Below are 25,534 nucleotides of genomic sequence, written 5' to 3' on the forward strand. Positions count from 1 at the left end.
AAAATAGCTAGCTCCCAAAACAAGAACAATAGGCATAAAATTGAAATAATGGAAAACAACTGGAAAAACTGTTTACAAGAAGCAGGTTACACAATTGCTCACTCACAGATTGAAGACCTCATTGGGTTCATCCAAAATTTAGAAGTTAAAGACTTACAGTGACACTTCATTAATCATGGAATCACATTTTTGCATTGCCTCATTAAATATATGAGGATTCGACAGGCAAATTAAACAAGAAACTATATGAAAACTTATGCTATGCCATAATATCAGATTTTTGTTTCTCCAGCAAACATACTTCTGCAGATATAAAAAGTTTAACAGACAGATATCCACTTCTTTCTTAATTAGAGCTTTGGAAGATTTAACAGAGCTGGAGTAGGAGTTCTTATCCCCCCCCCCCCTTGAATCATTCTGTAATATCCAAATGGATGAAGGGAGAATCTTGACAATAGACTGGAAATACTGTGGATGTATAATAAGGTTTATAAATGTTTATGCTCCATCCAATGGAACAGTTAGAAGAAAATTCTTCCATTCTTCCTGGAATTGGAGCCATATTTATATAGCGCCCACTATATCATAGCAGCTGGAGACTGGAAGTGTATTGAAAACCCCCACATTAGACAAAATAGGAGGACATCCCAGGAGTGGGATATGCACAGATAAAAACATGTCTCAATGCTCAACTAGCAGACATATGGAGGATTTGCAATCCTAATCTCCAGGCATACATGTACATCAATCAAGATAATGGTACTCGAATTGATCAAATTTATATATCTTCTTCCCTTATAAATAGGATAATTCAGATAAAACATCTTGACATCAACATGTCAGATCATAATACAGTTCTACTTAAGTTCCACTGCATGGAAAAAGTAGAGATCTCTTCTGGACAATGAAGATTTCTACCAAATTTTCTGTTTATCTTTTCAACCAAATTCCAGACCCTCTGTTCAAACTGAAATAATGTTACCTGGAATTGAGATATGTGGTTTAAATTCAAAAAAGCAGTAAAGCAGAATATGATGGAATGGGGAAAGGAACAGGTTTTCCTCAAAACGAAAAAGTTGAAAGAACTGTATAAAGAGAGAAGCTGGTTTGTAACAAACCAATGCAATGGTATAGAATCTAGCAACATCATTAGAAACATTAACATAGAGATAGAACTGGAAAGGCAGAAACAAGTAGAAGAAAAAAATGTTAAGATAAGAATACAGCAGCACTTAGCAGATAGCCCTTCAGCTGCATTCTTCAACAGACAATTCACAAAATTTTGCAAAGAAAGGACTATCACTCAAATCTGCATTGATGGAGAAGACATGTCCACCACTCAAGACATCCTTTACTCTCCTTTGAAAACACTACAAAAATCTTAAAATTATAACTCCTGGAACATTAATGGTTTTCCAGTTCATATCCAAGATGGGCCTGACAGACCCATTACAGCATCTGAAATTACCACAGCCTATAAAGAATGCCAGACAAGAAAATCCCCAGGACCTGATGGTCTAGGGATAGAACTTTATCACAAGGCTTAGGATTTTATTCTTCCCATTCTAGTTACACTATTTAATTCCTTTCTCACATCAGGACACATACCAAGTGAATTTGTAGCAAACTATACTTCCTCATTCCTAAACCTAATAGAGATCACACCTTAATCAGCAGCTGGAGACCTATTTCTCTATCTAATACTAACTACAAGTTTTCTCAATTATCAATAACAGGCTCAAAGTGGGAATGAGAATTAAATGAATTAAAAGCACACAGGTGTATAGAGTACCAGGTTAAGCAGTACAATTTAATCTATTTCTGCTACATGATCTAATCTGCTTAGTTAACACAAAAAAAGCAGTCGATGGCAGTGCTATCAGTAGACCTTACGCAAGCATTTGATATCCGGCATCCCTTTCTATTCCTCCACCCACCTCCTAGTTAATGGGTTCCTGAAAAGGAGTCAAGCAAGGTTGTCCTCTTAGTCCACTGCTCTTTGCATTGGTTCTTAACTTTTCTTAAAGGAAGTCAACAATACACATACTGTACGAGGAAAAACAGTTCCTTCAACTATAAAAGAAAATAAGGTATTAGTATATTAGTATATTCTGATGATGTAGTGGGAACTTTGAAGGATAATGATTCCATAATATATGATATGATAACTGATGTGGCTTGATGGATATCAATCCCATGGATTCTGAACCCTTCATTGCTATGAAATAGACTTATATTAAAGGTTAAAGAGCACCTGGCTCACCCTATTTAGGGCTATATGGAGGCGCCTGAACCGATGAGCAGAGCTGCTGTCAGGCGCTTATGTTTCCACCTATCGTGTTCGTCATAGTTAGATGACTCTTGAATGAGTTGATTGGGATGAACAGCTGCTTTGGCAAAATAAGCAGTAGCAATATTATGGAGAAACGTAGGAATATCTGTAATAACGGCATCGTGATGTAAGAGAGCATTTCTGACAAACCACGGAGTGTTGAAAATCGTACGGAGGAACTTGTTTTGAATAACTTGTAGCTTTTTGATGTTCGTGGGGGAAGTGTGACCCCAGGCTGGCAATCCATAAGTTAAAGAGGGTCTGTTAATTGTTTTGTAGATCCATAGTTTGTTTTCAGTGTTGACTTGACTTCTTCGATTGAGGAGAAAATAGAGTTGCACAATTGTGGAGTTTGCTTTTTTGCATGCATAATCTATGTGGGAGTTAAAGTTTAAATGGTTATCAAGTTGAATGCCTAGATATTTGGTGCTAGATCTCCATGGGATGGCTGTGTTAAAAAGTTTAACTTTTCCGAAGTGAGATGCTTGTCTTCTTGTGAAGAGAATGGCAGTGCTTTTATCGGCATTTACAGATATACTCCATTTCCTAAACCAGTTTTCTACATTTGTTGCTGCAGTTTGTAAGCGCTGCGTAGCTATATTCGTCCTGAGAGATCTGCTAAGAATTGCCATATCACCTGCATAACTAGCTATAGTGGGTAGTGATGTGCTAGGAACATCAGAAACAAAGATGTTAAAAAGCAGCGGTGAGAGCAGCGAGCTTTGAGGGACACCAACAGTGATTTTTTTCAGTGAGGATCAAATTCCGTGCAACTTGACCTGGATTTTACGGCCCTTTAGAAAAGAGTCAATAATTTTAGTAAGGTAAAGAGGGATGTTGGCTGAAATTAATTTATAGATGAGACCTTTGTGCCACACCTTATTGAAAGCTTTTGCAACATCTAAAAAGATAGCTCCTGTGTGTTGTTTCCAGTTAAAGCCTCTAGTGATGAATTCTGTCAGTCTGTGAATTTGATGTGTAGTGCTATGTCCGGTATGGAAACCAAATTGTTCTTTTTGAATTATGTTGTTTTTATTCACCTCCTCATTAAATCGGTTGAGAATGACCCTTTCTGCGATTTTTCCCAGGCATGATAAAAGACTGATAAGGCTATAGCTCTGTGGCATTTGAGGTGCCTTACCAGACTTGAGAATAAGGAATATATCAGCTTGTTTCCATCGTGAGGGGAAATAATTTAATCTCAGCATTGCATTAATAATGGCTACTAAATGCATGACAGCTTTGTGTTGGAGGGCCTTGATTGTTTTGTTGGTAATTTCATCTGGACCAGGGGATTTTTTGTTGTTAAGCTTCCTGATGATTGAATAGACCTCTTTAGGCAAGGAGGGACAGATATTTTCACGGCTGCCGAAGCGCGGTACGAACTCGGTGTGTTTTCTCTATGAAGACCAAATCCGCATGTGCATAATTAAGACGGCACTGAAGTTGAAGAGCATCATTCTGCTTTTTCATCATCTCCGTAAACAAGGCCTCTTTCTCCGTGAATGGGCTGGATGTTAGAGCGATCCATACGGAGAGCTTTAGTCAATTTCCACAGAGAATTATCTTCAGTTTTGAGAGAACAGAGTTTTCTTTCCCATTGCTGGTTTCTGTGATCTTTTAATGCATAACGGACTAGGTTGGATGCTCTATTTAGTTCTTGAGGGTCTTGCGGAGATAGCGTGTCGTGAAGCAGCGTCTGAGTCTATTTTTGCTTCTGATTAGAGCAAGGATTTCTTCAGGAAGTAAGTTTACTTGAGCTGGGGTGGAAACAGAACAAGCTGCGGATAAGCCAGAATGGATTTTACATTCAAGATTGCTGACTTCTGCGTCAATTTCTTCATGGGAGGAGATAGTAGGTACTAAGTCTATGATAGTGTTCATTTTAGCCTTGAATTTTGCAAAGTTAGTGTGTGATTGGCTGGGAATGAGCTCAGGATCACCTCCTAAACTTAAAAGTACTGAATTGTGATCTGAGCTGAGCTCGTCAACCACTTGAAGTTGGAATTGATGAGAAATGTTAAATATAGCAATATCCAAAACATCAGGTCTGTCGGTCGCTCCGTAATGTGTTGGCTTGATCGGGCCTTCAATAACAATATTTCTTTTCAAGGCAAAATTGTAGAGGATCATTCCGTTGTTGTTAAAACTCTTGCTGTTCTATAAAGATGCTTAGAATTGAGATCTCCTGCCACAATTATTGCTTCATTTGTATCTAGTAGCTGAGAGAGATCAGAGGGTAGGAGAGGTTTGCCAAGGGGGTTGTATACAGAAAAAATCTTTAAGCTGCCTGCATTGTTGGTATGTATTTCTATGCCTGTCTCCTCGAGGTTAGATGTATTAATCTTCTTAATCTCATTATAGCAGATGTTTCTTCTGACAAAAGATGACAGTGCCTCCAAGTCTGTCATTTTCTAAGTAACGAGTAGTTTCTGAGTTTGGGATTATCGCAGGGACGTAGGTGAGTCTCATTAATGAGGAGAATATCAATTTGTAAATGATCTGCAAGTTCCTGTAATTCCAAAATTTTGTTGTTGAGACCATTTGCATTCCAGAATACTATCTGCATAGAATTTGATGTTGAAGCCGGATTAGTCATTAATCATGGAGAAGATGACTTGAGTATTCCTAAGGAATTTGTTGGTGTCGGCCTGGCTTGGATTTGTTTTGCTAAAGGGTGTTAGCATCTCCCCTAGTGAGGCAGCGATAATTGCTGAGGGGTTTTGACTGCTAGTTGCAGGGAGTACCTCGGTGTTACGCGAGGAAACCACAGATGCATAAGATTTATCTGGTGTAACTAGCCATGCTTTGATTTCAGGTGCAGATCTCATGATATTTTTCTGAATGGGCGGGACTAACTCCCGTCTAGACTTTTGGAGGTTGGATGGGTGGAGAGAAAAACCCTTGTAATTGTGGATGTGGGCCACTGCAGTTCGCACATTTAGCAGGTGTGGTCTTTGGCTTGACACAAGGGTGCGAGGGATGGTTGCCACCACACTTTACACACTTGTAATCTTCTCTACATAACATTTACGCATGCCCATATTTTTGGCAGCGATGGCATTGACCAGCCAATGCCTTTCTTCTGAGTGGTTCAGTCTTGATGACTAAGTTGCAGACTATTCTAAGATCGTAAATTTCTCTCTGATTTCCACTAAGACCAGAGGCATGGGGCACTTGTCTGCTCGATACATGCGAGAAATCTTGATCAGCTCCAAGCCTCGTGATCTGAGGTCAGTAGCTATCTCTTCAGATGTTATGTTTTCTACCAAACCTCTGATGACTACCTTAAGATTTTTTTCACTTTTCAGTTGGTATGTGTGATATGGGACTTTCTGTTCATCCATAAGTCTGGTGAGCTGGCGGTAGTCCGTTGCTCCTTCGGGCTGAATGCGGACCCCATCATCTGTGTTTTTAGCTGATGAGAACTTGATGTTATTGTTCTTCATCGTCTCTGCAAGTGACAATCGTTTTTCTTTAGATCTCAAGATTACTGGTGGAATCCTCTTTTTGGGCTGTGTCAATACATCTGTCTCTGTTCTTGCACCAGATAGTACTGATGTGTCCATTTGAGGTGCTAATTCAGGTTCTGCAGCAAGAGACACTTCTTTCTCTTCTTTCTGCTGACCTCCTGGTAATCATTAGCATCTACATCAGTTGTTGTAGCGGGGGAATTGACACTGTCATGTGCAAGGTTGGGAGAAAGTTCGGAGGTTCGAGGGTCTTCTGTCTCGACCTCCATAATCTGATGGACTTCAATCTTTCCTGGCCATTCCGTGTGTAAAATGTTACCGATGTGCCGAAAAATAGCTACAAGTTCCTTGAAAGGAAGATCCTCATATGGCGAATCCATAATTAAATCTAGACTTGAAGTGGGGGCAGGACCTGCCTTGTCCCTTCAACCACCAAGTGCTGCACAGGGTGGGGAACAGGAGAGGGCCTGAAAAATTTTTTTTGAGATGAAAATAAAAGTCTTACCTGCTCTGCTGATCGAGCACGCTGTTGACGATACAGGAGAAACATCAAACAATCACTATTTTAATGTAGAACTGTGAACTAATCATCAGTATTATATCTCAAAAACTTTTATCACTGCTGCATTAACTATGAAGAGTGCTGAGAAACACGTCTGTACTGAACGAAACCAAAACCTCCACGATAATTGATTCCACACACACACACACACACACACACACACACACACACACACACACACACACACACACACACACACACACACACACACACACACACATTTGGTATTTTGGAAAAATTCAGCAAAAAAGCAGTGGATTAATTATTAATGCAGACAAGACAAAATTAAAAGTTTATGGAAAGTGGGATCTCGAAGGCATTCCTTTTGGGCTAACCCCTAAGAGAGAGAACCTCTCATTATACCTGGAATTCCCTTCTCCACTTACCCAATATTACCAGTCCGAGAACTTGGAAATGCTAGAAGACTGGGAAATAGTGCCACTTTCGTTTTCTTCTAAAGCCATAGTACTCAAAACCATAACCTTTCCTGCTCAGGTGTACATAATAAATATTACAGACATCAACAGAACTGAAGAAAAGCAATTATATAGTAAACCTGCGCAATTTTTTTTTTGGTCCAGCTGATACCAAGAAGGTAAAAAAGAATTTCTTCAACTATCAAAGAAGCATGGAGGATTTGGACTTCCAGTCTTAAAATTGCTATTTAAGTAATACAGCTTCTAAAATCCATAAAATATTGCAGACTAATCACACATGTGCAGACCTTCTCCAGTACTATTTGGGTTTTCATCTTCCCGTTTGGAGTAAATGATGATAAAGGTCCAAAAGTTGAGATTGTTCCTGAATATTACAACACTCTGTGCTTAACTCTAAGACTGCTAAAACACTGGAATTGACATTCTTTCCAGAAAAAAAAGTAAAATTTGGCATAAAGAAATCTTTAATCTCTTTCATCACAATGTTCAACAGTTGGGTACTGACAACAATATTTTGTTTCATAACTTGAAGTTTCAAGGCTACCCTAACAGGAGGGACCTTGCTTGGAGAATTGCGTATGGCTGCCTTCCGGTCAATACCATCAAATGGAGGTACTTTAACATGGGAGATCCAATCTGTGACATCTGTTATTACTGATTGGAAATAGTAGCACATGCATTCTACAGCTGCCCTCTTGTCCTGCATATTTGGAACAGATTACCTTCTTACAATAACCACCGCCTATCAGCAATGGGAAGAGAATTTTGATTTTTTATAATTAATGAATTAAAATATCATTTATGGAAGGTTAGAAAGAAACATGGATTTGAAAACCAGCAATATGACATCCAAATGTTTTATATTGTATCGTGGAAATTTTATTGTTCAGTCAGAATTTTTGTATTTAGAAAGAAGCATTCTAGGAGATAGCAAATTTATGACTAGATGGTGTAGACCACCCACATTATGAGGGAGAGATAAAATTCTGTCTATTCTTACTATGAGAGGTTTTTTATATAGTTCCATCCTCTTAATTCATTGTGGTCTTATAGTCAATTGCAGGATGACTGGAGAGCAATCCCAGGCAGAGAAGGTCAATTCAAGGCAGTTAACCCAGATGGGAGCTAACCACTGCGTATCAGCCATCTTTGCACTTTAGTTTCAATTAGTCTTTTTCACCAATCTCATATAGATGAGATTGGTGAAAAAGGAAAACTGATAGCCTTTGGGTATATGATGATATAAAAGAACTGAGGCCGTTAAAACTCTGTACCGTTAACACTATCTCTCATGCTATCTATCTGTCTTTCTTTCTCTTAATACTATCAGGCTCTCTTGCGCCCTCTATACTACTCTAGGCCTAGACCCTTTACTTTTTCACCTCAATAAAGATCGAAACTGGTCACGGAAGTGACCAGTTTCGATCACTTGTTGAGGTGACCCTTCCCATAATGCAGAGCATTATACATTTCTGTAAGGAGATGTGCTTTGCATTATGGGATACTAAGGCAAGTGATGTGAAGTCATTAGCTTCTTTACACAAGTTGCCCCAGACCTGAAAATACTTCAGGTGTAAACTTGTTTGCTTACACTTGAATAAAGGATTAAACCAAGTATATAATTTCTTGGTATCTTTAATTTATAGTATAACCAAGTGGAAAAACTTCCAATGGATATTTTTGAGCTTGACTTTTTATTGCCTGAAGAGAACCTTTTGAGTCTGAATATATCATGCACCTTTGGTAATGATGCAATATGATGTATTTTAGTGCATAGCTCTATTGCATACAGCATGGTTGTACAGTTGATACACTCTAGTGGGATTTGTGAAGATATAATGCTGCCAGGAAAGATGGCAGAAGATACCAATAAGTCCTCTGATTTTGAGCCATCTGTTCATAGAGGCATAAAAATCAGAGTATTCAATTCTGTGATCTTCCAAGAGCTGCTGGTAGGACACAGGAAGAGTGGATAATCTTGGAAGCTTGTTGAAAGAGAAGCTGCATGCAGATATGCATGACTGCCATGGTGGAACTGTTTAGTGGTGTATGGGCTATTGTCTACCACAATCTCTAGAGCTTGTATCCATGGTGGTAGTATATTTGATTGGCCCATACAGTATTGTGTACTGTAATATCTACAGCTTGCTTCCAAGAGTTATTTTCTTCACAAACCAAATGAATATGTGGCCGTCTAATAGGTTTCACAGAGATTCTCTCTCTCTCCAGTTAAGCCTCTCCCAATATTATTCACATAAAAGCTACACAATGATGGACTAAGTGAACGTCCTCTTTTAGGATACTACTTCCCCCATTTCCAACCAGCTGATACCTATAATAAATTTAGTTTAATCCTTTGTCCAAGAGTGAGCAAACGAAGTTTGCGCCTGAAAGTATCTTCAGGACTGGGGTAAGGTGGTACAACACTGGGCAATTCATTGCAAAGGTGGAGCAAGCTAACATCACTCCTATCTCAGTATCTCCCATAATGCAAAACACATCTCCTTGCGGATATGTATAATGTTATGCATTAAGGGAAGGGCCACTACCCAGACTAGTTTCGATCTTTATTGAGGTCTCTCTTCAGTGAGAGCCAAGCCCAAGTGGAGATATGAGGCAGAAGCATTAGCAAGGTCATCTCTACCTATAGGAGTTGCCAAACGGTGTGCCACCTTTTTATTAAATTGCTCTGGATTTTCCGTTTGGCAACTCCTATAGGTAGAGATGACCTTGCTAATGCTTCTGCCTTGTATCTCCACTTGGGCCTGGCTCCCACTGAAGAGCACTCACACCAGGTAGCTTGAAATTCAGTGGTACATGGAAAATTGTTACTGATATGATAGAGCTTTATCTGTACTCACATCAAATATCAGCAGCAAGTCTTCCTCACTCTCATGCCTCACTTTCCTAAAAATAGTGTACCGTTAACACTCAATTCCAGTTAGTATATTTGACTCTGAGAGTCAGGTCACACTAATGTCTACAATCTGAGGTCCCAATGTATTCACAAAAGTAATAAATTCTACCCCTTTGCATTCATGTATAGACATAATAAGTTACCTTCAGGCTTCTTTTTTTTTTTTTTTGTATATTCTCTTCTGTAGTCTGCATAACCCAGCTGGAAAACTTTCAGGTCCCTGTTCATATCTAACAATTCACTTATACAGATTTCCTTGCACATACTTTACAAGTTCGTGTATAGAGGCTTAAGTGCTGTGAAGACATAATGTTGGAGGTTTAATGGATTTTTTACAACACTCAGAAAGGATTAAAAAGAATTTAATACTTCCTATATTTCGTCCTAGTCACTAGGACATCTACGGGGATTACAAAAATAACTAATGTAACATAACACAAATATCATACAATACTAAGCCCAACCAGTCCTATCAAAAGTCCTATCTAGGTGGAGCGCCCTCTAAGGGCAGTTGTAGGTGGCCTGGAATATAAAGTAGGATCTCTGGTGATGAGTGTTTCCCAAATTTTCGGAAGATTAATGCAACCGTATTTATTAAGATTTGGTTGATTTCCAAGAGCTGCTGCTGCTGCTTCTAAGAATAGTCTCTCTTTCTTGAATTTACTGTGATGGAGCATGGTGGTTTTCTTCCATGATACTCTGTGGGTGGTGTCCAAGACATGGTCAGCCAAGCCTGAATGACCATAGTTGTGTTTACAGATGTAAGACTCGTGTTCCTCTAGGTGGATGGATGCTGATCTGCCTGTCTGTCCAAAGTATGCTAGCTTACAGGAACTGGGTACTTTATAAACTCCAGGCAGAGAGAGAGGAGGGAGCTGATCTTTTGTAGAACGGATAAGGGTAGTAAGTTTGCGGTGGGGTTTATATGCTGTGTGTAGGTTGTACTTTTTTAGAATCTTGGCTATTTTTTCGGATGTGCCACGGATGTAGGGTATGGTGATGGCATTTTTAAATTCTTGTTGACGAGAAGGACCGGGAATGGGAGAGGAACTAATTATTTTTTTGATACTGTGATCGCTGTAGCCATTGGAGAGGAAAGTGTTGTGTATGTAGTTAAGCTCAATAGTGAGGGCGGTTCCACTGGAACAAAGATTGTGGGCTCTCTTGGTAAGAGTTTTTAATAATGCCATATTGTTGAGAGGGGGTGGTGGTGTGAGAGTTTGTGAATGTACCTGCCTGTGTGTGTGGGTTTTCTGTATACAGTGAAAGCAAGTGTATCATTAGGCAGGCGTGTGACTAAGGTGTCTAGGAAGGGTAAAGAATTGTTCTTTTCCTTTTCCATAGTAAACTGGATTCTTGGATGTAGGCTATTGAGATGACTGAGGAAGGAGTCTAATGTGTCTGGGCCATGAGGCCAAATAGAGAACACATCATCTACATTTCTTAGCCAGATAGAAGGTTTGAGTGGGGCTGAGTCTATGACTCGTTTTTCAAGATCTTCCATATAGAAATTAGCAAGGGGGGAGAGGGGGGGAACCCATGGCAGTTCCCTCTATCTTCTTGTAGATTTTGTTCTTCCAAGAAAAATACCCAGAGTTAATGGCAAAGGAAAAGAGATCTAAGATGTCAGAAGGGAAAACTTTTTGTAAGAGAGATAAGGTGTCAGTTAAGGGAATATTAGTAAACAAAGAGGAGATATCAAAGCTTACCAATATGTCTGCTTTATTGAAGGTTAAATTTTCTATGAGGGATTTAAAGTGGGTCGGGTTTTTTATATAGGAAGTGGACCTTCCAGTGAGGGGGGTCAGAGAGTTGGCCAGCTGTTTAGACAGTCTGTAGCAAGGTGCATTGGTGCATCTACTATAGATCTGAGTGGGGAATTGGGTTTGTGGATTTTTGGTAAGCCGTAAATTCGGGGGGGACGGGAGCAGAAAGGTTTAAGTTTTTCGTGATTTCGGGGGGCCAGGAAGATACTTTTTTAAGTAAGATTTTTAATTTTTTAAGTTGTGTTTTTGTGGGGTCATGTTCTAGCGGGATGTAGGTAACGCGATCGCGGAGGATAATATTCATTTTGCGATTGTATTCACTGGTATTAAGAACGACTGTGGCATTACCCTTATCCGCTCTGGTGATGACGATACTTTTTTCTTTCCGTAATTTCAGGAGAGGTGTGCGTTGGGCATACGATAAATTACTTTTTGGAGGCTTGACGTAGCCAACATCCTTGCTCATTCTTCGCCTATTTTTCAACTATTTGTTTTATGTGAAAATCTGACCTGACAACTCCTTAGCTTGAATCACCTTGTTCTTCTCTTCCACAGTTTTCAAATATGCTTGCATGAATTTTACCTAGAACACTTGGTAGGTGAATTATCTGCCATTATGATATTCATTTTTACTACTATGTAAAAAGTGCACAGTTCTGTGAGAGCTCTATTCCAATCATCTCTTCTGAATTATGTAGTGCAGCCACTGTAAAACATCTGTACTTCCATATATGAGCATTTTTAGTAAAAAAATCATCTATTCCAGCCTTTCTACATTTCAGATTTTTGATGGCTTTTCTACCTCAGTATACTCCTAACTGCATTCGACTTTTCTCACATCATCCATCATCATCATTCTGTCACTTCTTGTTTCATTTAATAATCTTTAATCTAGTATAGAGTTTCATCAACTTTATCACCTCCAATTCCTTTTAATGGTATTTTTTTTTCTCCATTTCTAAGTTTTTTCCAATAACCTTCAAAAGAATCTGCCACCTTCCTGATTTTTATTTTTTATAATTCTTATCAAAGTTTTTGCACGACTTTTTTTTCAGATGCTTTTACACACAGCTTTGTTTTCTTACATTTTCTCTGTGCTGTCTCAGAGCACATATTGACTTACTTGCTGGGATCTTTCAATACACTTTCCTCTTTTCAATAATTGTCTCTTTAACCTGAGCTTACCATGGAATTCTGATTGTTCCATCCTTGCAGACAGCTTCATAACATGCTGCTCTGGTCGATTCCATCAATTAATGTTTTCTGATTGTTTTCAAACTCCAATCCAATTATAATCCAAGTATATACTACTAATAATTAGTATACTTGCATCTACACATCTCTAAAAGTTGCTGAAGATTCTTTTTTGAAACTTTCTTATATATTTTTCTTATCACTATGATATTTATTTTTATCCTGCAGTATGCATTGAATTTCAAATAGGCAGTAATCACTTACATTAGAAAATAAAAAATAGATAAAACATTCATGCTTCAGTTAGTTCTGCACACAACAGTAAAATCTTCAAAATACCACATCTTTCCACATTGAATGGATCAGCATAAATGAAAGGGAAATTGGTTAGTGTCTTACCCAATTTATACAACATGAGCTTTGAATAGCTAATTTGCCATAATTAGCTATTATAGTTTATTAACGAACATATTCCCATTGATGTTGAAAATAATATAATAGAAGATGTAGAGAACTACAAATACTTAGGACAAATGATCGCTATGCCAAATTGCTTTGACCTTGAAATGCAGTGCAGAACTGACAGTGCTTGGAAGAGGTACTGGGGAATGAAGCATTGAATGAAAGGGAACTTCCCCATTTGTCTAAAAAGAAAATAATTAGATGTGATTGTCCTACCAACTTTGACTTATGGTTCCCAGACTTGAGCATTAACCACTAATAGTTCCAATTTTGCCAAAGAGCAATGGAGAGGAGTTTACTTGGAGTATCCAGATTAAAATAACAGAATAAATAGAAAAAAAAAAAACAGAACAAGAAACAAGGACTTAAGAGACATAACAAAAATAAAGGACATCATTTGGAGAGTAAGGAAATCAAAATTGGGCAGGCCACTTGATAAGAGATCAAAATGAAAGATAGTCAAAGAGAGCAACAGAGTGGCTGCCAAGAGAAGGAGTCAGAAAACCCTGGAAAACAGAGAAAAAGATGGAGAGAAGTCATTGAAAAATGGATACATGTCATATGACAAGAGTGGCCCAGGAAAGGAGAGGTTGAGGGAGGCCTTTTCCCTGCAGTGGAACATTTAGGCTAACAACAACAGCCATTTAAAACTTGGGGGTTCAGAGGAAGATGCAGGTGGCATGTTTCAGCAGGTTAGCACAATGAGCACAGGTTGAGCAATTTCAGGACACAGATTGGAAGGAGGAAAGAGCACATGGCAAGATGGAAATGGAAATGATAGAGTTAATTAGAGATAATTACCTGAAACAGCATGTGATGGAGGGAAGTAGGGGTTTGAGAATGTTGGATCTGGTAACCGCATCAGAAGATCTATCTGTAACTACAGTAGTAAATTTACCTCTGATCAGAGAAAGCAACTGTGCAGTCTTCTTCTGGGAGGGTGCTCAACATGTGGAATTCTCAGTCAAAGAAATGGCCTATGTGGAACTACAAAGATGGTTATTATGATCAACTTAGGAAACAGTCTGTAGAAGTGCCATTGCATAAGAGGCTAGGAAAATAATATCAGTAGTGCCCCCACTGGTCAGGGATTTGTTTGAGAGAAATGCATTATCAAACTACATAACTAGGGTGAGGAGGATAAACTAAGTGGGGGTTAAATGGATGAGTAGCAATATAAAACAGGAGCTGGAAAAATGAAAACACGGTGGGGGAAAATATAAAGAAAAAGTGATCAGCATATCTCGAGCAGCACAAAATGCAAGCAAAAAGGGTGACCACTATGGTAAGGAAGGCTAAATCAGATTATGAAAGAAGATTCAGATTACCTAAGCAGGTCAAAGTATATCCAAAAGCAATTTTTTGTTATTACATAACAAGTAAAAGGAACTATGACTATGGAAGGATAACTTTAATCAATGCTGATGGTAGGAAAGTGACAGAAGCAGATGAACTAGTTGTCCTATGCAAGGGTATATCATTCAGGTGTATGACTTGGCAATTACTGATGAAACAGACATGTGAGAATTGAAGTAGATGAACTGGAGAGACTCAGCATATTGAAAAATATCATTGTGAATGGAATGGATCAGTGGTATTGGATAGTATGTTGGCCTCTGTGCTATGAGAATGTGCAAGAGAAATAGCAGTGCCTTTGACTAAGTTGTTTAATCTGTCTCAGCTCTGGAAAGGTTCCGGAAAAATGAAGATAAGATAGTTCCATTACATAAAAGTGACTCCAATTCAGAACTAACATACTGAATAGAAGCCACTTTTATGTAATTAAAGTGGCTCCAATAAAAAATAGTTAGTATAATATGTGATTTAACTACTAAGTCAGGAGTGGTAGTTAAAATATTCAAAAGGTTAAAAGTAAAATTCAGAAATGGGTGGATAGGAATATGTTAATCTATGGCAGGCACCATGGCTTTATAAAAGGTAGGTCCTGCCTTAGTAATTTATTCACACTTTATAATGAAGTGACAGAAGAACTGGATAAAGGAAATGACTACATCATCAATACTGCTAGATTTGCAAAGAAGATTGAGGGAATACCATATGGAAAACTATTACATGAATTGGAGAAAAATGGAATGACATGAAGCTGGTGGCATGGATAGGGGTGCATGAAAGATATACACCAGTATAGTACATGGTGAAGTGGAATCCAGATACATGAGGATGACTAGTGCAGTGCCTGAAGGCTCTGTAGTAAGGCCATTGCTCTTTAATTTGTATAATAATGATATAAGGAATGATTTAAGGGGGGGGGATATTCCTTTTGCCGATGATGCAAAACTGGGAGGAGGCATAATTCATAAAGGTGATGTAGATAACCTGCAGAATGACGTATAAATTTGAAGTATGGTTGAATGATAATGGTTATCAATTTAATGTTGAAAAATGTAATGTTGGAGAGTTGAAGTTGAAGAAGGCATATTACAAAAGTTGGCAAAATAGCTCAAAGGATTATTTGGATGTTGAAGAACACATTGATAAGTAAAGATAGGGAGGTTATTATCTCTCTTTATAAGGCTGTGATTTGGTTGCATCTTGACTACAGTTGTACAATTTTGTCATCTGAGTTTCTTGAGGATTAGGAGGTGACAGAGAGGATCCAAAGCAAAGTGACCAAGCTGGTGATAGGTCTGTGTAGAATGCTCCCTATGAGGATAGACTAAAGGTGTATGGTATATATCAGAACACAGAATTATAAGTAAATAATTATTTATTGACTTATTTTTGATATTTCGCTGGTGTTATAACCAGCATCTTCAGAGCACAAAAACACAGTTTGTCACAGTATGCGAGACTACAATATGGTATAACAAAGGGACTAGTTTAACAAAATTGCAACAACAACACAAAGACTAGTCCTAATTAGGCACCCTCTATCTAAAATATATATATAATATATATATATTGTAGCAATAACACAAAGACTAAAGTCCTAAAAAAAAAAAAAAAAAAAGGGAGAGAGAGAAAGCAGGTGATAGTTACGTCATAAGATAACTCTCTCCCAAATCTTAGGCAAATTTATACAGCCATATCTGTTGAGATTCGGAGTATATTTCAGGGCTTCTGTTGACACTCTCTCTGACTTGTAAAAGCTTCTGTGCAGTATTTTTTTTTTCTTACAGTTGATCTTGTGTGCAGGAGTATCCAAAGCATGGTCTGCAAGGCCCGACTTGCCATAGTGATAGTGCCAGATATATCTTTTATGTTCACTATGCAGATGTCCAGTTCAGAAATATCAGCAATAAGTCAATAAATAATTATTTACTTATAATCCTGTGTTCTGATATATATACTGTCAAAATTAAACAACATGAATGACAAACAAATAAGCCTTTCTACACTTTCTACAAGCAAAAGGAAGGGGACATGAGAGAAATTTATGTTATTGTTGGGGGTTCTATGAGATCAACATAAAAGAAATTTTTTCACTACATGATAAGTAGGGAGAGAACAAAGGGACATCTCTGGCCATCTAGATTTTTTGCTCAGAGCATCATGAATGAATGGATTGTCTTATGTAGTTGTGAGTGCCCTGACAGTGAATGAGTTTAAGGAGAAGTACGATAGGTATTGCATATAACAGATAGTATGGATCTACTGCAATCAGTCTTCTGATTCTACAGAGATACCCCTATAATAATAACAATAATAACATTTGAGATCATCAGTGCAAGAATCTCATATCATGATGCAGTAGATCATTCTAGTGCAAAAGTTTTAAAAGTGGGATACTAAGGCAATTCATCTGAAGTTACCAGCCTCTATATACAAGTCTAGTTGTAAAGACACTTCATGTGCAAACTTTGTTTGCTTATACCTTGGATAAATGATTAAACAAGAATATAATCTCTTGGTAAGTTTAATTCAATTCTGAGACAAGTGATGAAGCTGGTAACAGGTTTGTGGAATGCTCCCTATGGGGACAGATTGAAGGTTTGCAAAGTTTAGTTCACAGGCAGAAGAAAGAGAGATGATAGAAACTTATAAATTACTAAAGAGATTCTATAAGACTGACATAAATGGAATTTTTAGATACATGATGAGTAGAAAAAGGGATGAATAAGAGTGGAATTGATAACCAGGGGTAGTTATAAGTGACCCAATGGTGAATAGGGTCACTTACAACTACCAGCATCTTCAGAGATTCTGGTAGTTGTAAGTGTATGGGGAGAAGTATGATAGGTATTGTTGAATAATTGTTATTGTGGGTCTCCCATGCAAGTTATTTGACTCCATGGAGATATCCGTATAATAATAATAATGAAAATGAGTTTCCAATAAAACTTTTGAGGATTTACAATAACAAGTTTAGTAACAAGCTTATACTTTCAACTTTCAATTAAAGGCAAAAGTGGACAAGTATGCCAAATGCATTCATATTCATACGTGTTGAAATGATTATTTTACTTATTATTAATAAAATAACACTTGACGTTTCGACTCCTGTATTGAGGTCATCATCAGAAAGATACATGTGTGTAGGAAACCAAGCTACATGCTCTTGCACTCTATAAACGTAAATTAAATCTATGCTGTTAATTAATCTTTTTTTTTAGCCTGATCTCTAGTGATAAAAAAAATAAATAAATAAATAAAAATAATAATAATTAATAAATAAAATAAATAAAAAACTACAATAAACTCTGCTAAAGTCTTCCTGTACTAAGATTCTTCTGGATTTGTACAGTTCAGATTGTTATGGTACGATTTTCTTCTGGACTTGTACAGTTCATGTTGCTATTGAATGTCAAGGGGAAGGAAAAAACACTTCACCAAACATTTCTCATATTGAGATTTTTCTTTGGCTTGTTCTGGTTGCTATAAAGGTCCTCCACATTCTTGGAATGGTTAGGCCATCATTTTTGTTCACATTTGGGTTTCGTTTGAGCATTTCACATGCTTCTTTAAATTTCCTCTGGAACCAGGTTTTGGTGCAGCATAGGAACTTGGTACCTTTCAATTAAATTCTGTGGTATGCTTGGAGTGCGTGGTCAGAAAGGCCGGTTTTTCCAAAATGGAGGTATTTAATGTGTCGCTTGTGTTCTTCTTTCCTAATTAGGATGGTTCACCCTGTTTCCACTATGTATGGTAAGTTACATGTGCATTGTATTTTGTAAACCCCTGGGTGGGCTAGGTGTGGAAGAGGATCTTTGGAAGAACTGAGTAGGTGTCTTAATTTTTTCAGGGGTTTAAAGGTGGTTATGATGTTGTATTTGTGTAGTGGTCTGTCTATTTTTTCGGAAATGCCTCTGACATAGGGTATGGAAAAAGCATTCCTGAAATCTTTTTTGTTTTTACTGGTATCTCTGTGGAGGGTCTTGTGAATAGTTTTTTTACTGTATCCATTTTTTATGAATGTATGGCTGATGATCTCGTATTCCTGGTTTAGAGCTTGTTCATTTGAACAAATAGTTTTAGCTCTGTGTTTAAGGGTGCTTATGACCGCTAGTTTTTGTGTTGGGTGGTGATAAGAATTTTTGTGTATGTACTGGTCTGTGTGTGTAGGTTTGCGGTAAACTGAGAAGGAGAGAGAGACAGCCTGAAGGAAGATGTGTGACGAATGTGTCTAGGAACGGAAGAGAGTTGTTTTTTTTTCTATTTCAATGGTGAATTGGATACATTTGTGTTGTTTGTTCAGGTGGCTAAGGAATGTATTTAGTGCTTCGCGGCCAAATGGTGAAAATATCGTCGACGTATCTGAGCCAGATTTTGGACTTTAGGCAAGCTGACTCTAGAGCCTTAAAAGAAAGTATGTCAAATGGACTTTCGTGAATAACGTACACATTTTCTAAACCATATATTAAATATATAGAGTATATACTTCAATGTTTTGAGGTTAACAAATAATGAAGATAAGAGAGAAAGTATTAAAGATCTAATTTCTTTTTTCATTTTTTTTTAAAAATCTATTCATTAAAACTTGTAACTCTGTAAATCTATAGTACATTCTTATCATGAATAACCTAAGACTTTCTCAACTCTTCAGTTCTCAAGTGGCCTGAACTGAAAAAGCCACTTTAGATAATCCCAACTTACAGTGAGCAATGTAAATTATCATATACCACAGTCACTCATAAACATCCATGGCAAGTGGGATTTCGAATCAAGCATGAAAACTGGAGACACTACTACCCAGTTGGCCAACTAGAATGGTGATGAGTAAATAATTTATATATTTTCATTTATAAAAATTATTAGCACACCAAACATAAAATGGTGTAGGGAAGAAAAAAATCTTAGTGATTTAAGGTATGTGTCAGTTTTTTGTTTATAAAATGAATATTAAAAAAAAATTAATCTTCGAATACTGCCATAAAATTTATCCTTCCATTAGCATCATCATCATCAAATTCCTGCCATGTACCCTCAAAGGGTGTACAGGATATGACAGTACTACATGAAAAAAAATTACATCATTACTAACTTCCTATCTACAATTTTCCTCCAAATCAGTCTGTTACTTGTCAAGACTACAACATTATCAGATCTTATATTTCTATCGTCTAAGGCACTTTGTACCGTATCAATCCACCTAAATCTTGGTCTTCCTCTGGGTCGTTTTCCTGCCAACCTGGCAGAGAACACTTGTTTTGCTAATCTTTCCTCTCCCATTCTATTTAAGTGACCATACCATCTGAGATTAGCTCTGCTAACGCATTCCTGGATGCTGACAATGTCAAGTTCTTTCCTAATATCCTCATTTTTAATATGATATTGCCATTGATGCCATCTGTTCATGCCTCTCATCTTTCTCAGGACTCTCATATCTGCGGTCTCTAGTCTTTGGTCAAGTGTTTTACTTCTGACCCAGCTCTCAGATCCATAAGTTAAAATTGGTTTGAACACAGTCTTGTATACAGCTAATTTCGTGTTCTGACTAATTTCTTTCTTATTCCATATGAATTTATTCAATTGACTTCCCACGATACCAGCTTTGCTGATTCTGTTGTCTATTTCTATATTTAGTTTACCATCTTCAGTAAAAATTGTGCCTAAGTAGCTGAAATGTTTTACTTGTTCCACAGGTTCTCCATTCACAACACAGTTGACATTTTCAATGATTCTGCCTATTTTCATTGTCTTTGTCTTTTTATTGCTGACCTTCATACCATATCTATTACAACAGCTATTCAATTTAGTCAGAGAATCTTGCAGACTTGTAGCGGATTTATTTAGAAGTATAACATCATCCGCATAAAGCAAAGAGCTGACATTAACATCTCCAATTTTGATATCAGGTTTAATACCACATTCCTTCATAATGTGATCCATATAGATAATGAATAACAGAGGGGATAATGTACATCCTTGTCTCACACCAGATTTAACATTAAACCATCTTCCTGTACTTCCTTCAATTCTAACTGCTGACTCACAACTCAAATAAAGACTAAGTATTGCTTGATATAATGCCCCATTGACACCATATAATTGCAGCGTATTGAACAGCTTCTCTCTTGGCACCTTGTCATATGCCTTTTCCTAATCGACAAAACTTAAATACAGATCTTTGTTATATTCCCATGCTTTCTCGACTATTTGTCGTAAAGTGAAGATCTGATCCTGACAGCCTCTATTTGGCCTGAATCCAGCTCGTTCTTCACCAAGCTTTTCTTCCACAATTCTTCTCAACTGTTTCTCAAGTATACTTACATAGATCTTCCCAGGAACACTCAGTAGGGAAATACCTCTGTAATTCTCACATTCAGTTTTATTTCCCTTTTTATATATGGGTACTATGAGAGCTCTACTCCAATCATCGGGAATTCGTCCCTCTGTCCGACTTTCTGAACTATGCAGTGCAGCCACTGTAAAACTCTTATACCACCATACTTCAGCATTTCTGGTCGAATATCATCTACCCCTGCTGCCTTTCCACATTTTAAGCCTTTGATGGCTTTTTCTACTTCAAGTATGGATATGTATTCCTGACTGCATGCCTGGTCAGAGTTTTTTACCACTGTGCTGTCATCACTGCTTGTTCCATTTAGCAGTTTTTCAACGTAATTACTCCATACTTCAAGGATATCTTTTTCTCCCATTTTCATGTCACCTTTATCATCTCTAACTCCTTTTACAGAACTCTTTCCTCCATTCCTAAGCTTCTTCAACAACCTCTAGAATATTTTGCCACCTTCTTGATATTTATTTTCTATATTCTTGCCAAACTCCTCCCATGTTTGGGAGGAGTTTGGCAAGAATATAGAAAATAAATTTTTTTAGCTAGTTTTACACAGTGTTTAGCATTCTTGCATTTGTCTCTGTATTCTCTAAGAGCACAAGCTGACTTATTTGACAGGAACTTTTGATATGCTTTCTTCTTTTCCTTCACTGCCTTTTTAACTTCCTGTGTCCACCAGGGAGTTCTGATTTTTTTATCCTTGCAGGTAACCTCACCACATGCCTCTCTGGCAGAATCAATCAATGTTTTCTTCAGAGTTTGCCACTGAATCTCCAAAGTTTGATTCCTGTTCTCAAACACTTTCATTTTTTCTTCAATAATCTTTGTGTATTTTAGTCTACAGTTCACATCTGAGAGCTGCTCAACTTTTATTCGCTTTAAAACTTTCTTACATGTTATTCTCTTCAATATGAAATTCAATTTTATCCTGCTCAAGACTAAATAGTGATCACTTCCAATATCAAATGCTCTGTACACTCTGGTGTCCTGCACCAGGGAGAAAACATCACTATCAACAATAACATAGTCAATGAGACTTTTCTTATTCCTTGCCTCTTCTCTCCATGTGAATTTGTGCACATTTTTATGTTGGAACATGGTGTTAGTAATAACCAGTCCATGTCCTGAGCAGAAATCCAACAGATATTTGGCATTATTATTAGCTTTGCTCTTTTCTCCAAATTTTCCCAAAATATTTTTGTATCTCACAATCATTTCCTACTCTGCTATTTAGATCCACAACAAGGACCAACTTTTCCTTTTTCATTCTGTCAGTTGCTTTTTCTAAAGCCTCAAAAAATTCCTCCACTTCTATTTTAGTAGAACCTTCTGTGGGACCATAGGCACAAATAAGACTCATTGTCCAGTTCCCTATTCTCATATTTGCCCACATTACTCTACTTGAGACTGGCTGCCATTCAAGAAGATTAGCCTCGTATTTTGTGTTGAATACTATGGCTACTCCTTCTTTTCCTTGATTGTCATTGCCTGAATATAACATTTTGTATTTATTGCTCAGAAAGATCTCACCAGTTTTTGTCTTTTTTGTTTCAGTCACCCCTTATTATGTCAATCTGGTATTTATCTAATTCCTCAGCTAGCTCCATTTCTTTGCCATTCAAGCTTCTTATGTTGATGGTACCGATCTTTAACTCTGGTGATGTTGAGTTGGGGTTTGTTTTCAGATTTGTTCCAGTAACTGACTTTTTGCTGTTTGCACTGGTTCCCTGTTGAAAACAACGGGGACCTTGTTTAACCGGGCAACGACCCAGCCGGCATGAAATTTTGTCAATTTTACCATAATTTTTTATTTTGGTTTAACCAATAAGAATACAATTTGGTCGGCTAAATCCCAAATTGCCAGCTCATCCTCGTTCGTTCAGTATCCAAATAGATACCCAACAGGGTGCACCACGAGAAGGTGAGGACTGGACATTAGGTCAGAAGCCCTGGTCGGTTCTCCGCATTCCTTTAAAGGCTATGTGGAGGTCTCCTCTCAGTTATACAGCTTTGACCCTTAAGCACCCCTTCCTTCCATTAGCATAATAACATATATTAACGGATAAAATCAGAATACCTCAGTTTGCTCACAGTATATCACTCACAGTGGTAGGAAATGAATTTCATTGCCCAATGTGAGATTCCTGCTCAGTGGAGGCCGAAGTGGGTTGAAAAAGTTCCATCTTTTACTTCTAGCAGACTATGTAAAAAATAAATAAAAATATAAAAAAAATTGAAAAATTAATAAAAAAACAGGAAAAAAATCCATAGGGTACTCACTGTCCTAACGTACTATAGGCTTACAATCTTTTGTGAGTTGGAACCAAATAAAAAAAAAAATTCACACTTCAATAAGCAATGTGACGGTTTCACCAGGTAATGAAAACCATTTATTACCTAAAAACATTATAAACATCCATGCAACACTGGGATTCAAGCAAGCCTATTTGGGAGGGAGCACAGACATTTGCTTGGTTAACACTTTCATTGCCAAGCTGAAAATTGGAATTTCGTGTGGTGGCCAAATTTTTATTATTTTTTTATTTAGTTAGCGACGTCCATGCGATAACGCTTGATTGGCAATGAACATGTTAACCAGGATAGCTATACTCTACTGAGATGTATTAACACATTTTGTGTAATGCATACCACATAAATGAGTTTACATAGTTGATGTTATAAAAAATAAAAATGAATAAAAAAACCCAATTAAATGAGATTAGAAATAAATCTAATATATCTATTATCTATTTATATATATATTTACAGAGTAATTGACTCAGCTGAACGACGTTTAAAATTATTAACTGACTTAAACACCGAGAAAAAATACAAGAGATTTAATAAGGTTTCACTACTAGTTTCATCAGAAATGTCGACTTCATCAGGTGAATTCAGTACCATGGATAAAGAACATCTTAAAAATATATTGTACTTTAGACAAAACACAGTTGAGAACAAGTAGTAGTTGTGTTTGAAATTGAGTCCCATCTAAACAGCAATCTCAGTTACAGTCTGCCGATTCACATAGCACTGTAATCCAGTTTTGGTGCACTCATGATATCATTCACATGCACAGTGCTTTATGCCAGAACTAACGCTCGGACTGAATTTCAAATACAACTACTACTTGTAATAAACTCTGTTTTGTCTAAAGTACAATATATTTTTACTACGATAAAAAGCCAAGAGGCTATTTTTTTTTTCGGCGGAGTAAATTAAGTTAAGGGGATAAAAATCCCTCAATATATTACAAGTACAATTACCTTAGTACAATATATTTTTAAGATGTTGTTTTCTCCATGGTACTGTATTTATTCACATGACGAAGTCGGCATTTCCGATGAAACTAGTAGTGAAACCTTATTAATCTCTTGTATTTTTTCTCGCTGTTTAAGTCAGTTAATAATTTTAAACAGATATATATATATATATATACATACATAGAGTGAGAGATGGCAATAATAAGCACTACACATATATACTTAATCTTAACAGTATATACAATTTTTTTTATTAACTTTTATTAAGTTTTTTATAAGTTTAATTTAGAACCTTAAGACTCCTCTTTGGTTCCACTCATTCTCAGCCTTTATTCTGTATCCGATATTTCTACATTCTGGCAACATCCATAAAATGCACTGATTCTCTTTATAGAACAAATTAACAACATTCATCCTCAGATCAATGTAACCATGGAAAAATAAAAGACTGGAAACAGTCTTCCAAGACATCTCACTCATCCGGTCTCTTTCAGACATCTTGACCAGATTGAACTGGCCAAGATACTGGAGAAGTATTGCAATTAACAGACATAACTACCTTGCACACCAGAATTTGGGCCATCATCCAGTACAAAAAAATATTCAAAATCTTATTCAACAGAGCTCATTTTGTTCTTCCACTTCCTCAACACAATAGGAATTAATCCTAATTAAGTTTAAACCAGTCATGCAATGAAGTGGGTTTAATCTCAACATCTCAGGTATTGCATACCAATCATTAAAATCCTGAAAAATGTTGCACTTATGTTTTTTTTTTTTTTTTGATAACTGTCTAATTTCTTACCAACCACTGAAGATGCACCTTCCCCATAGCTATTTTCAATGTGAGCATAGCTGGTTGTGAGTGCTTCATCTGTGAATGAATTTAAGGAAGGGTATGATAAGTATTGTGTGAATAACGCTTAGTGTGTCAATACAGGCTCTCCCACAATGAGGCTTCTGAATCCATTGAGACACCTGTTATAATAATAATAATAATTTATTTAAAGAACATATCAAGGGATTAAATTGCATTGATTCAATTTAAATTAAAATGGTTCTCTCTCCTTACTGAAAGTTACACACACACACACACACACACACACACACACACACACACACACACACACACACACACCGTATATACTTTATTGTTCATGTTTAAATAATTAGTCAGATATTTTTCTTCTAGCATGCAGCTCTTACTATGAATGCAAAACCCATTGCTGTATGTTAAACACTTTGAATTTGGCTATTGTATAACTGATGATGGACAATTAGTTTCTGTCAGAAAAATGAGATGATTTCATATTATTATTAAATTATTCTACTATGCTAAGCTCTATTGTACTTGAATCTCTATTCAAGTACAATAGAGATTTCAATAACATAAATACTTCAAGAGGTTCATTTAAATGAAAAATATTTT

At 37.0% G+C, this 25,534-nt stretch overlaps 1 protein-coding gene across 4 annotated transcripts in view; it reads right to left on the reverse strand.

The window, feature by feature from the left end:
- faf (ubiquitin carboxyl-terminal hydrolase-like faf) overlaps window positions 1–25,534 on the reverse strand; it is a 1,099,079-nt gene that overhangs the window by 186,408 nt on the left and 887,137 nt on the right. The window lies entirely within an intron of this gene.

Source organism: Typopeltis vanoorti, chromosome 12 (assembly GCF_054136105.1).
Source record: "Typopeltis vanoorti isolate ZY-2024b chromosome 12, IOZ_Tvanoo_1.0, whole genome shotgun sequence".
Lineage (NCBI taxonomy): Eukaryota > Metazoa > Arthropoda > Arachnida > Uropygi > Thelyphonidae > Typopeltis > Typopeltis vanoorti.